Source organism: Lethenteron reissneri, chromosome 26, assembly GCF_015708825.2.
Source record: "Lethenteron reissneri isolate LAM-NWPU_2019-01 chromosome 26, ASM1570882v1, whole genome shotgun sequence".
Lineage (NCBI taxonomy): Eukaryota > Metazoa > Chordata > Hyperoartia > Petromyzontiformes > Petromyzontidae > Lethenteron > Lethenteron reissneri.
Genome location: NC_083804.1, coordinates 24,580,095 through 24,594,437, shown reverse-complemented (window position 1 = coordinate 24,594,437; position 14,343 = coordinate 24,580,095).

Sequence of the window (14,343 nt, the reverse complement as noted above, 5' to 3'; positions counted from 1 at the left end):
GAAGTTACCTCTACAAGTGTCTCCAGAACCCATTACACTACCACCACTACAACCACTCTCTCTACTCTACTCTACCACCACTATCACCACCTTCTACTCTACTCTACCACCACTACAACGATCTCTACTCTACTCTACCACCACTACAACCACTCTCTCTACTCTACCACGACTATAACCACTCTATACTCTACTCTACCACGACTATCACCACTCTCTACTCTACTCTACCACCACTACAACCATTCTCTCTACTCTACCACCACTACCACCACTCTCTACTCTACCACCACTATCACCACTCTCTACTCTACCACCACTACAACCACTCTCTACCCTACTCTACCACCACTACAACCACTCTCTACTCTACTCTACCACCACTACCACCGCTCTCTACTCTACCACCACTAAAACCACTCTCTACTCTACTCTACCACCACTACAACCACTCTCTACTCTACTTTACCACCACTATAACCACTATAACCACTATATACTCTTAGGTTTTTTCGGTAAAGTCACGTAAATAAAAAATAAAATTAAAATTAATAAAAGTAAAAGAAAAAATAATAAAAAATCACGACGTTTCGGAGGCAAAACAAGCTTCCGTTTTCAGGTGGAACCGTCAAGGCACGATTGCTGTATCAAGTAAAGAGAAATTCCAAGAGACCCGACCTTGTATATATACTGGTTGAGGGGGGGAGGAGCCATGGTAGGCCCCTGGATCGGAGTTTTTTATTATGGTAAGGTTGGTGCGGCTGAGGCTGCTGCTAGGACTGAGCCTTTGTTATGTAGACTGGTTGAGCTGGGAGGTGCCAGAGTTGTTAAGGTGCGACTGCTGCTAATGGGACTGAGCCTTTGTTATGTAGATGGTAGCAGCAGAAAAGCAGGTCAGGAAGAAACAGCCCCTTGCTATGTTGCTGGGTGGGTAAAACTTAAAGCAGGAAACCAGTGTGTGAAAAAAGAAGCTAAACATGATAAAACAAAACTGGCTGTCTATCAGTAAACTGTACGGTAACTAAAGAATAGTGCCTGTCAAATAAGATGGTCCAAATATGTGTAGTTAAATCTTTTTTGTATGGTTAATAACATCTTTCCAATGATTACTCAGTTTGTACTCATCATCACGGTTGAAATTATTTCTGTGTTTGTATATCTGGATGGCTTCGTGTACAAACCTTTGATGGTCGCCAGGAGGTTTGCAGAGCACATTGGTCTCGGAAAAGACAATCTCATGAGAGCCCACAGCGTTGTAGCAATTATCGGCAATGGCGGAAGACTCAATTTTGCCGTGTTTCAGATCTGACTTGTGCTCGCAGACATGATCAGAGATATGACGTTTCGTTTCCCCAATGTAACAATCACCACAGCTGCAACTCAGTTTGTAGACTCCAGGGTATTGTAAGTCAGGAATGACATCTTTCACAGATGGAATTAGATCACGGTTTTATGTACTGTACTGAATCGGACTTGGATCTTATGCTTGTTTAGAATTTTGGAGATGTTTTTGGTCACGCCTGCTATGTATGGCAACGTGATAGTTTTGATCGGAGTTTCAAGTGGCTGTTTCTGTATGGTGGGAGAAACAGCTTGGCGGATGGTGCGATCAGAGTATCCGTTCATCCTGAGGGCCCGATGTAAATGTCTTAATTCACTGGCCAGGTGGTGTTGGTCAGAAATGCAATGAGCTCTGTGGTATAGCGTTTTGATGAGAGAATTATTTTGAGATGGGTGGTGGTGGAAATCAGGTTTCAAGTAGGAATCTGTGTGGGTGGCTTTCCTGTAGACAGAATGTCCCAAGGATCCGTCAGGTCTCCTCTCAAACAGAATATCTAAGAATGGTAGTTTGCCATCTTTCTCCACTTCCATGGTGAATCTGATGGATGGGTGTCTGGATTGATGTGGTCCAAGAAGTGGTTCAATGCTGGGAGGCCATGTGGCCAAATGACGAAAGTGTCATCCACATACCTCTTCCACAGGGAAGGACGCAGGGTGGATGTCTGGATGGACAATCACGTTGCCATACATAGCAGGCGTGACCAAAAAGATATCCAAAATTCTAAACAAGCATAAGATCCAAGTCCGATTCAGTACATAAATCGTGATCTAATTCCATCTGTGAAAGATGTCATTCCTGACTTACAATACCCTGGAGTCTACAAACTGAGTTGCATCTGTGGTGATTGTTACATTGGAGAAACGAAACGTCATATTTCTGATCGTGTCTGCGAGCACAAGTCAGATCTGAAACACGGCAAAATTGAGTCTTCCGCCATTGCCGATAATTGCTACAACGCTGTGGGCTCTCATGAGATTGTCTTTTCCGAGACCAATGTGCTCTGCAAACCTCCTGGCTACCATCAAAGGTTTGTACACGAAGCCATCCAAATATACAAACACAGACATAATTTCAACCGTGATGATGGGTACAAACTGAGTAATCATTGGAAAGATGTTATTAACCATACAAAAAAGATTTAACTACACATATCTGGACCATCTTATTTGACAGGCACTATTCTTTAGTTACCGTACAGTTTATTGATAGACAGCCAGTTTTGTTTTATCATGTTTAGCTTTTTTTTCACACACTGGTTTCCTGCTTTAGGTTTTACCCACCCAGCAACATAGCAAGGGGCTGTTTCTTCCTGACCTGCTTTTCTGCTTCTACCATCTACATAACAAAGGCTCAGTCCCATTAGCAGCAGCCGCACCTTAACAACTCTGGCACCTCCCAGCTCAACCAGTCTACATAACAAAGGCTCAGTCCTAGCAGCAGCCTCAGCCGCACCAACCTTACCATTATAAAAAAACTCCGATCCAAGGGCCTACCCTGGCTCCTCCCCCCCTCAACCAATATATATACAAGGTCGGGTCTCTTGGAATTTCTCTTTACTTGATACAGCAATCGTGCTGTGACGATTTCACCTGAAAACGGAAGCTTGTGTTGCCTCCGAAACGTCGTGATTTTTTATTATTTTACTTTTATTAATTTTATTTCTATTTTTTACCTACGTGACTTTACCGAAAAAAACCTAAGAGTATGAATCCTTGCAGTCACGAAAGCTTCAAATCTAGAACTATAACCACTCTGACCAGCTGTCTCAGGTGTTCACCAACATCTTCAACACCTCACTGGAGACATGCCATGTACCAGCCTGTCTCAAGTCCTCCACCATCATCCCTGTGCCCAAAAAGCAGGACTTAATGATTACAGACCCGTCGCCCTAACCTCTGTGGTAATGAAGTCTTTTGAGCGCCTGGTGCTGGCCCATGTCAAAGCTATCACAGACCCTCTCCTGGACCCCTGCAGTTTGCCTACAGAGCCAACAGGTCTGTGGACAACGCAGTAAACATGGCCCTCCACTTCACCCTACAGCACCTGGACTCCCCAGCATCCTACGCCAGGATCCTATTTGTGGACTTCAGCTCTGCTTTCAACACCATCATCCCTGCCCTGCTTCAGGACAAGCTCTCCCAGCTGAACGTGCCCGACTCCACCTTCAGATGGATCACAGACTTCCTGTCTGACAGGAAGCAGTGCGTTAGGCTGGGAACACAAGTTTCTGCCTCCAGGTCCATCAGCACCGGATCTCCTCATGGCTGCGTCCTTTCCCCTCTGCTCTTCTCCCTGTACACCAACAGCTGCACCTCCAGTCACCAGTCTGTCAAACTCTTGAAGTTTGCGGACGACACCACCCTCTTCTTCTTGGTTCTTTCGGTAAAGTCACGTAGAAGGGAAGTAATAAAATAATAAAAATAAAACATAATAAAACAATGTTTTATTTATATTTTTATTATTTTATTACTTCCCTTCTACGTGACTTTACCGAAAGAACCAAGAAGATGAATCCCTGCAGTCACGAAAGCTTTAAATCGAAAAAGACACCACCCTCATTGGGCTCATCTCTGGTGGGGATGAGTCTGACTATAGGTGGGAAGTTGACAACCTGGTGACCTGGTGTGGCCAGAACAACCTGGAGCTTAATGCTCTTAAGACAGTGGAGATGGTTGTGGACTTCAGGAAGAATACAGCCTCACTCACCCCCATCACTCTGTACAACTCCCCAGTCAACATTGTGGAGTCCTTCCGCTTCCTGGGCACTATCCTCTCCCAGGACCTCAAGTGGGAACTGAACATCAGCTCCCTCACCAAGAGAGCACAACAAAGGATGTACTTCCTACGGCAGCTGAAGAAATTCGACCTGCCAAAGACAATGATGGTGCACTTCTACACAGCCATCATTGAGTCCATTCTCACCTCCTCCATCACCATCTGGTACGCTGCTACCACTGCCAAGGACAAGAGCAGACTGCAGCGTATCATCCGCACTGCTGAGAAGGTGATTGGCTGCAATCTGCCTACCCTCGAGGACCTGCACACCTCGAGGACCCTGAGGCGAGCGAGGAAGATTGTGGCCGACTCCTCCCACCCTGGACACTCTCTGTTCCAGCTACTCCCCTCCCGCAGAAGGCTGCGGTCCATCAGGACCAAAACCTCACGCCACAAAAACAGTTTCTTCCCATCCGCTGCTGGCCTCTTCAACAAGGCCAGGGGCTCAAACTGACTTTAACGCTCAAACTGACTTTAACACAATATCTGCACAATGACACCCTGCCATATTTGCACTATGTTACCGTATTTGCATTTTTGTAATTTTATATTGTATATTATAGCTATTGTATATTTTAGATTTTATTTTATTAAATTTTTACATTCTTTAGCTCCTTAGTATTAGTCAGACTTGTACCTTTAGTATAGTTAGACTTGTAAACCTTGTTTAAGATTCCTATATGTTGAATGTATGCACCTTCCGGCCAAGGTAAATTCCTTGTCTGTGCGAACTTTCATGGCGAATAAAACCTTTTCTGATTCTGATTCTCTCTACTCTACTCTACCACCACTACCACCACTCTCTACTCTACTCTACCACCACCACTACCACCACTCTCTACTCTACTCTACCACCACTACCACCACTCTCTACTCTACTCTACCACCACTACCACCAAGCTCTACTCTACCACCACTACAACCACTCTCTACTCTACTCTACCACTACTACCACCACTCTCTACTCTCCTCTACCACCACTATCACCACTCTCTACTCTACCACCACTACCACCACTCTCTACTCTACTCTACCACCACTACAATCACTTTCTACTCTACCTTACCACCACTACCACCACTCTCTACTCTACTCTACCACCACTACCACCACTCTCTACTCTACTCTACCACCACAACAACCTATCTCTACTCTACTCTACCACCACTACAACCACTCTCTACTCTACTCTACCACCACTACAATCACTCTCTACTCTACTCTACCATCACTACCACCACTCTCTACTCTACACTACCACCACCACTTTCTACTCTACTCTACCACCACTACCACCACTCTCTACTCTACTCTACCACCACTACCACCACTCTCTACTCTACTCTACCACCACTATCACCACTCTCTACTCTACCACCACTATAACCACTCTCTACTCTACTCTACCACCACTACAACCACTCTCTACTCTACTCTACCACCACTACAACCACTCTCTACTCTACTCTACCACAACTACAACCACTCTCTACTCTACTCTACCACCACTACAACCACTCTCTACACTACTCTACCACCACTATCACCACTCTCTACTCTACTCTACCACCACTACAACCACTCTCTACTCTACTCTACCACCACTACAACCACTCTCTACTCTACTCTACCACCACTACAACCACTCTCTACTCTACTCTACCACAACTACCACCACTCTCTACTCTACTCTACCACCACTATCACCACTCTCTACTCTACCACCACTATAACCACTCTCTACTCTACTCTACCACCACTACAACCACTCTCTACTCTACTCTACCACCACTACCACCACTCCCTACTATACTCTACCACCACTACAACCACTCCCTACTATACTCTACCACCACTATCACCACTCTCTACTCTACTCTACCACCACTACAACCACTCTCTACTCTACTCTACCACCACTACAACCACTCTCTACTCTACTCTACCACCACTACAACCACTCTCTACTCTACTCTACCACAACTACCACCACTCTCTACTCTACTCTACCACCACTATCACCACTCTCTACTCTACCACCACTATAACCACTCTCTACTCTACTCTACCACCACTACAACCACTCTCTACTCTACCACCACTACAACCACTCTCTACTCTACCACAACTACAACCACTCTCTACTCTACTCTACCACCACTACAACCACTCTCTACACTACTCTACCACCACTATCACCACTCTCTACTCTACTCTACCACCACTACAACCACTATCTACTCTACTCTACCACAACTACCACCACTCTCTACTCTACTCTACCACCACTATCACCACTCTCTACTCTACCACCACTATAACCACTTTCTACTCTACTCTACCACCACTACAACCACTCTCTACTCTACTCTACCACCACTACCACCACTCCCTACTATACTCTACCACCACTACAACCACTCCCTACTATACTCTACCACCACTACAACCACTCTCTACTCTACTCTACCACAACTACCACCACTTTCTATTCTACCACCACTATCACCACTCTCTACTCTACCATCACTACAACCACTCTCTACTCTACTCTACCACCACTACAACCACTCTCTACTCTACTCTACCACCACTATCACCACTCTCTACTCTACCACCACTATCACCACTCTCTACTCTACCACCACTACAACCATTCTCTACTCTACTCTACCACCACTACAACCACTCTCTACTCTACTCTACCACCACTATCACCACTCTCTACTCTACTCTACCACCACTACAACCACTCTCTACTCTACTCTACCACCACTATAACCACTCTATACTCTACTCTACCACAACTACCACCACTCTCTACTCTACTCTACCACCACTACCACCACTCTCTACTCTACTCTACCACCACTATAACCACTCTCTGTCTACTCTACCACCACTATAACCACTCTCTACTCTACTCTACCACCACTACAACCACTCTCTACTCTACCACCACTACCACCACTCTCTACTCTACTCTACCACCTCTAAAACCACTCTCTACTCTACTCTACCACCACTATAACCACTCTATACTCTACTCTACCATCACTACAACCACTCTCTACTCTACTCTACCACCACTACCACCACTCTCTACTCTACCACCACTAAAACCACTCTCTACTTTATTTTACCACCACTATAACCACTCTCTACTCTACTCTACCACCACTACAACCACTCTCTACTCTACCACCACTACAACCACTCTCTACTCTACTCTACCACCACTACCACCACTCTCTACTCTACTCTACCACCACTACAACCACTCTCTACTCTACTCTACCATCACTACAACCACTCTCTACTCTACTCTACCACCACTACAACCACTCTCTACTCTACTCTACCACAACTACCACCACTCTCTACTCTACTCTACTCTACCACCACTATAACCACTCTCTACTCTACTCTACCACCACTACAACCACTCTCTACTCTACCACCACTACCACCACTCTCTACTCTACTCTACCACCACTAAAACCACTCTCTACTCTACTCTACCACCACTATAACCACTCTATACTCTACTCTACCATCACTACAACCACTCTCTACTCTACTCTACCACCACTACCACCACTCTCTACTCTACCACCACTAAAACCACTCTCTACTTTATTTTACCACCACTATAACCACTCTCTACTCTACTCTACCACCACTACAACCACTCTCTACTCTACCACCACTACAACCACTCTCTACTCTACTCTACCACCACTACCACCACTCTCTACTCTACTCTACCACCACTACAACCACTCTCTACTCTACTCTACCATCACTACAACCACTCTCTACTCTACTCTACCACCACTACAACCACTCTCTACTCTACTCTACCACAACTACCACCACTCTCTACTCTACTCTACTCTACCACCACTACCACCACTCTCTACTCTACTCTACCACCACTACAACCACTCTCTACTCTACTCTACCATCACTACAACCACTCTCTACTCTACTCTACCACCACTACAACCACTCTCTACTCTACTCTACCACAACTACAACCACTCTCTACTCTACTCTACAACCACTACAACCACTCTCTACTCTACTCTACCACCACTACAACCACTCTCTACTCTACTCTACCACAACTACAACCACTCTCTACTCTACTCTACAACCACTACAACCACTCTCTACACTACTCTACCACCACTATCACCACTCTCTACTCTACTCTACCTCCACTACAACCACTCTCTACTCTACTCTACCACCACTACCACCACTCTCTACTCTACTCTACCACCACTACAACCACTCTCTACTCTACCACCACTACCACCACTCTCTACTCTACTCTACCACCACTACAACCACTCTCTACTCTACTCTGCCACCACTACAACCACTCTCTACTCTACTCTACCACCACTACCACCACTCTCTACTCTACTCTACCACCACTACAACCACTCTCTACTCTACTCTACCACCACTACAACCACTCTCTACTCTACTCTACCACAACTACCACCACTCTCTACTCTACTCTACCACCACTATCACCACTCTCTACTCCACTCTACCACCACTATAACTATTCTCTACTCTACTCTACCACCACTATCACCACTCTCTACTCTACCACCACTACAACCATTCTCTACTCTACTCTACCACCACTACAACCACTCTCTACTCTACTCTACCACCACTATCACCACTCTCTACTCTACTCTACCACCACTACAACCACTCTCTACTCTACTCTACCACCACTATAACCACTCTATACTCTACTCTACCACAACTACCACCACTCTCTACTCTACTCTACCACCACTACCACCACTCTCTACTCTACTCTACCACCACTATAACCACTCTCTGTCTACTCTACCACCACTATAACCACTCTCTACTCTACTCTACCACCAGTACAACCACTCTCTACTCTACCACCACTACCACCACTCTCTACTCTACTCTACCACCACTAAAACCACTCTCTACTCTACTCTACCACCACTATAACCAATCTATACTCTACTCTACCATCACTACAACCACTCTCTACTCTACTCTACCACCACTACCACCACTCTCTACTCTACCACCACTAAAACCACTCTCTACTTTATTTTACCACCACTATAACCACTCTCTACTCTACTCTACCACCACTATAACCACTCTCTGTCTACTCTACCACCACTATAACCACTCTCTACTCTACTCTACCACCACTACAACCACTCTCTACTCTACCACCACTACAACCACTCTCTACTCTACTCTACCACCACTACCACCACTCTCTACTCTACTCTACCACCACTACAACCACTCTCTACTCTACTCTACCATCACTACAACCACTCTCTACTCTACTCTACCACCACTACAACCACTCTCTACTCTACTTTACCACAACTACCACCACTCTCTACTCTACTCTACTCTACCACCACTACCACCACTCTCTACTCTACTCTACCACCACTACAACCACTCTCTACTCTACTCTACCATCACTACAACCACTCTCTACTCTACTCTACCACAACTACAACCACTCTCTACTCTACTCTACAACCACTACAATCACTCTCTACTCTACTCTACCACCACTACAACCACTCTCTACTCTACTCTACCACCACTACCACCACTCTCTACTCTACTCTACCACCACTACAACCACTCTCTACTCTATTCTACCACCACTACAACCACTCTCTACTCTACTCTACCACAACTACAACCACTCTCTACTCTACTCTACAACCACTACAACCACTCTCTACTCTACTCTACCACCACTACAACCACTCTCTACTCTACTCTACCACAACTACAACCACTCTCTACTCTACTCTACAACCACTACAACCACTCTCTACACTACTCTACCACCACTATCACCACTCTCTACTCTACTCTACCTCCACTACAACCACTCTCTACTCTACTCTACCACCACTACCACCACTCTCTACTCTACTCTACCACCACTACAACCACTCTCTACTCTACCACCACTACCACCACTCTCTACTCTACTCTACCACCACTACAACCACTCTCTACTCTACTCTGCCACCACTACAACCACTCTCTACTCTACTCTACCACCACTACCACCACTCTCTACTCTACTCTACCACCACTACAACCACTCTCTACTCTACTCTACCACCACTACAACCACTCTCTACTCTACTCTACCACAACTACCACCACTCTCTACTCTACTCTACCACCACTATCACCACTCTCTACTCCACTCTACCACCACTATAACTATTCTCTACTCTACTCTACCACCACTACCACCACTCTCTACTCTACCACCACTAAAACCACTCTCTGCTCTACTTTACCACTACTATTACCACTCTCTACTCTACTCTACCACCACTATAACCACTCTCTATCTACTCTACCGCCACTATCACTACTCTCTACTCTACTCTACCACCACTACCACCACTCTCTACTCTACTCTACCACCACTACCACCACTCTCTACTCTACCACCACTATCACCACTCTCTACTCTACTCTACCACCACTACCACCACTCTCTACTCTACTCTACCACCACTACCACCACTCTCTACTCTACCACCACTACAACCACTCTCTCCTCTACTCTGCCACCACTACAACCACTCTCTACTCTACTCTACCACCACTACCACCACTCTCTACTCTACTCTACCACCACTACAACCACTCTCTACTCTACTTTACCACCACTACAACCACTCTCTACTCTACTCTACCACAACTACCACCACTCTCTACTCTACTCTACCACCACTATCACCACTCTCTACTCCACTCTACCACCACTATAACCATTCTCTACTCTACTCTACCACCACTACCACCACTCTCTACTCTACTCTACCACCACTACCACCACTCTCTACTCTACCACCACTATCACCACTCTCTACTCTACTCTACCACCACTACCACCACTCTCTACTCTACTCTACCACCACTACCACCACTCTCTACTCTACCACCACTACAACCACTCTCTCCTCTACTCTGCCACCACTACAACCACTCTCTACTCTACTCTACCACCACTACCACCACTCTCTACTCTACTCTACCACCACTACAACCACTCTCTACTCTACTTTACCACCACTACAACCACTCTCTACTCTACTCTACCACAACTACCACCACTCTCTACTCTACTCTACCACCACTATCACCACTCTCTACTCCACTCTACCACCACTATAACCATTCTCTACTCTACTTTACCACCACTACCACCACTCTCTACTTTACCACCACTAAAACCACTCTCTGCTCTACTTTACCACTACTATTACCACTCTCTACTCTACTCTACCACCACTATAACCACTCTCTATCTACTCTACCGCCACTATCACCACTCTCTACTCTACTCGACCACCACTACCACCACTCTCTACTCTACCACCACTACCACCACTCTCTACTCTACTCTACCACCACTACCACCACTCTCTTACTCTACCACCACTATCACCACTCTCTACTCGCTCCGTGCTCCTCACCCAGTGCTGGGCTGGAGTCCGTGTATCTCATCAGAATGGCCACAGTGAGGTAGATGGGTCTGAAGTTTGCGTCGGGCACCGGGGAGTCCTTGTCCGACAGAGACGTGAGAGCCTGGGCCAGCAGCTCTGTGTGGCGACAGAGACACACAAAGACGTGGAGACAATGACACACAGACACACAGAACCACCCACTCGAAGACACACGGACACACAGACACGCCCACTCGTAGACACACAGATACACAGACAGACCCACTCACAGACACACAGACACACAGAGCCACCCACTGTAGGTGCCTGTAGGTGCCTGTGTGTGTGAGTGAGCTGTGAGTGAGCTGTGAGTGAGCTGTGAGTGAGCTGTGTGTGAGTGAGCAGTGTGTGAGAGTGAGCTGTGAGTGAGAGTGAGCTGTGAGTGAGAGTGAGCTGTGTGTGTGAGTTGTGTGTGAGAGTGAGCTATGAGTGAGAGTGAGCTGTGAGTGAGAGTGAGCTGTGTGTGTGAGTGAGCTGTGAGTGAGAGTGAGCTGTGTGTGTGAGCTGTGAGTGAGAGTGAGCTGTGAGTGAGAGTGAGCTGTGAGTGAGAGTGAGCGGTGTGAGAGTGAGCTGTGTGTGAGAGTGAGCTGTGAGTGAGCTGTGAGTGAGAGTGAGCTGTGAGTGAGCTGTGAGTGAGAGTGAGCTGTGTGTGAGTGAGTAAGTGAGCTATGAGTGAGAGTGAGCTGTGAGTGAGAGTGAGCTGTGAGTGAGAGTGAGCTGTGTGTGAGCTGTATCACTGACCAGCTGCTCCCTGCTGTGCCATCACGTCCACCACATCCTCACAGACGCTCTTGGGCAGCCTCCGGAACTGATATTCCAGATCATAGAGCATCTCCATGGGGGGGATGAAGGTGGCCACTTGGTACCTGCACACCATAGTAACTGTTGTTAACTCTCACACCATGGTAACTCTTGCTAACTCTCACACATTGCTAACTGTAGTTAACTCTCACACCATGGTATCTGGTGTTACCTCTGACACCATGGTGGGGTTAGAGGGGGTGGTCATGGGTGTAGTGGAGGGGGTATTAGTGGGGATAGTTGTGGGGGTAGTGGTGGAGGTATTGGGGGGGTAGTGAAGGGGGTGGTGGAAGGGTTGGTGGTGGGGGTGGTGGTGGTGGAGGGGGTAGTGAAGGGGGTGGTGGAGGCCGAATCGACCTAGGGGAGGCCCATGACCGGTTCAGATAATGGTCAGCGGCGTTGGCTGTGGTCGGGAATCGAACTCGGGTCGTAGCACAGCGCCGACCGCTATGCCGCCGCTCTACTAGCCCAGCGGCGTGCACAGTGACACACTGCGTGGTGGTGCACAGTGACACACTGCGTGGTGGTGCACAGTGACACACTGCGTGGTGGTGCACAGTGACACACTGCGTGGCGGTGCACAGTGACACACTGCGTGGTGGTGCACAGTGACACACTGCGTGGCGATGCACAGTGACACACTGCGTGGCGGTGCACAGTGACACACTGCGTGGTGGTGCACAGTGACACACTGCGTGGCGGTGCACAGTGACGCACTGCGTGGTGGTGCACAGTGACACACTGCGTGGCGGTGCACAGTGACACACTGCGTGGCGGTGCACAGTGACACACTGCGTGGCGGTGCACAGTGACACACTGCGTGGTGGTGCACAGTGACACACTGCGTGGCGGTGCACAGTGACACACTGCGTGGCGGTGCACAGTGACACACTGCGTGGTGGTGCACAGTGACACACTGCGTGGTGGTGCACAGTGACACACTGCGTGGCGGTGCACAGTGACACACTGCGTGGCGGTGCACAGTGACACACTGCGTGGCGATGCACAGTGACACACTGCGTGGTGGTGCACAGTGACACACTGCGTGGTGGTGCACAGTGACGCACTGTGTGGTGGTGCACAGTGACACACTGCGTGGTGGTGCACAGTGACACACTGCGTGGTGGTGCACAGTGACACACTGCGTGGTGGTGCACAGTGACACACTGCGTGGTGGTGCACAGTGACACACTGCGTGGTGGTGCACAGTGACGCACTGTGTGGTGGTGCACAGTGACACACTGCGTGGTGGTGCACAGTGACACACTGCGTGGCGGTGCACAGTGACACACTGCGTGGTGGTGCACAGTGACACACTGCGTGGTGGTGCACAGTGACACACTGCGTGGTGGTGCACAGTGACACACTGCGTGGCGGTGCACAGTGACACACTGCGTGGTGGTGCACAGTGACACACTGCGTGGTGGTGCACAGTGACACACTGCGTGGCGGTGCACAGCGACACACTGCGTGGTGGTGCACAGTGACACACTGTGTGGTGGTGCACAGTGACACACTGCGTGGTGGTGCACAGTGACACACTGTGTGGTGGTGCACAGCGACACACTCCGTGGCGGTGCACAGTGACACACTGCGTGGTGGTGCACAGTGACACACTGTGTGGTGGTGCACAGTGACACACTGTGTGGTGATGCACAGTGACACACTGTGTGGTGGTGCACAGTGACACACTGAGTGGTGGTGCACAGCGACACACTGTGTGGTGGTGCACAGTGACACACTGTGTGGTGGTGCACAGTGACACACTGTGTGGTGGTGCACAGTGACACACTGAGTGGTGGTGCACAGCGACACACTCCGTGGCGGTGCACAGTGACACAC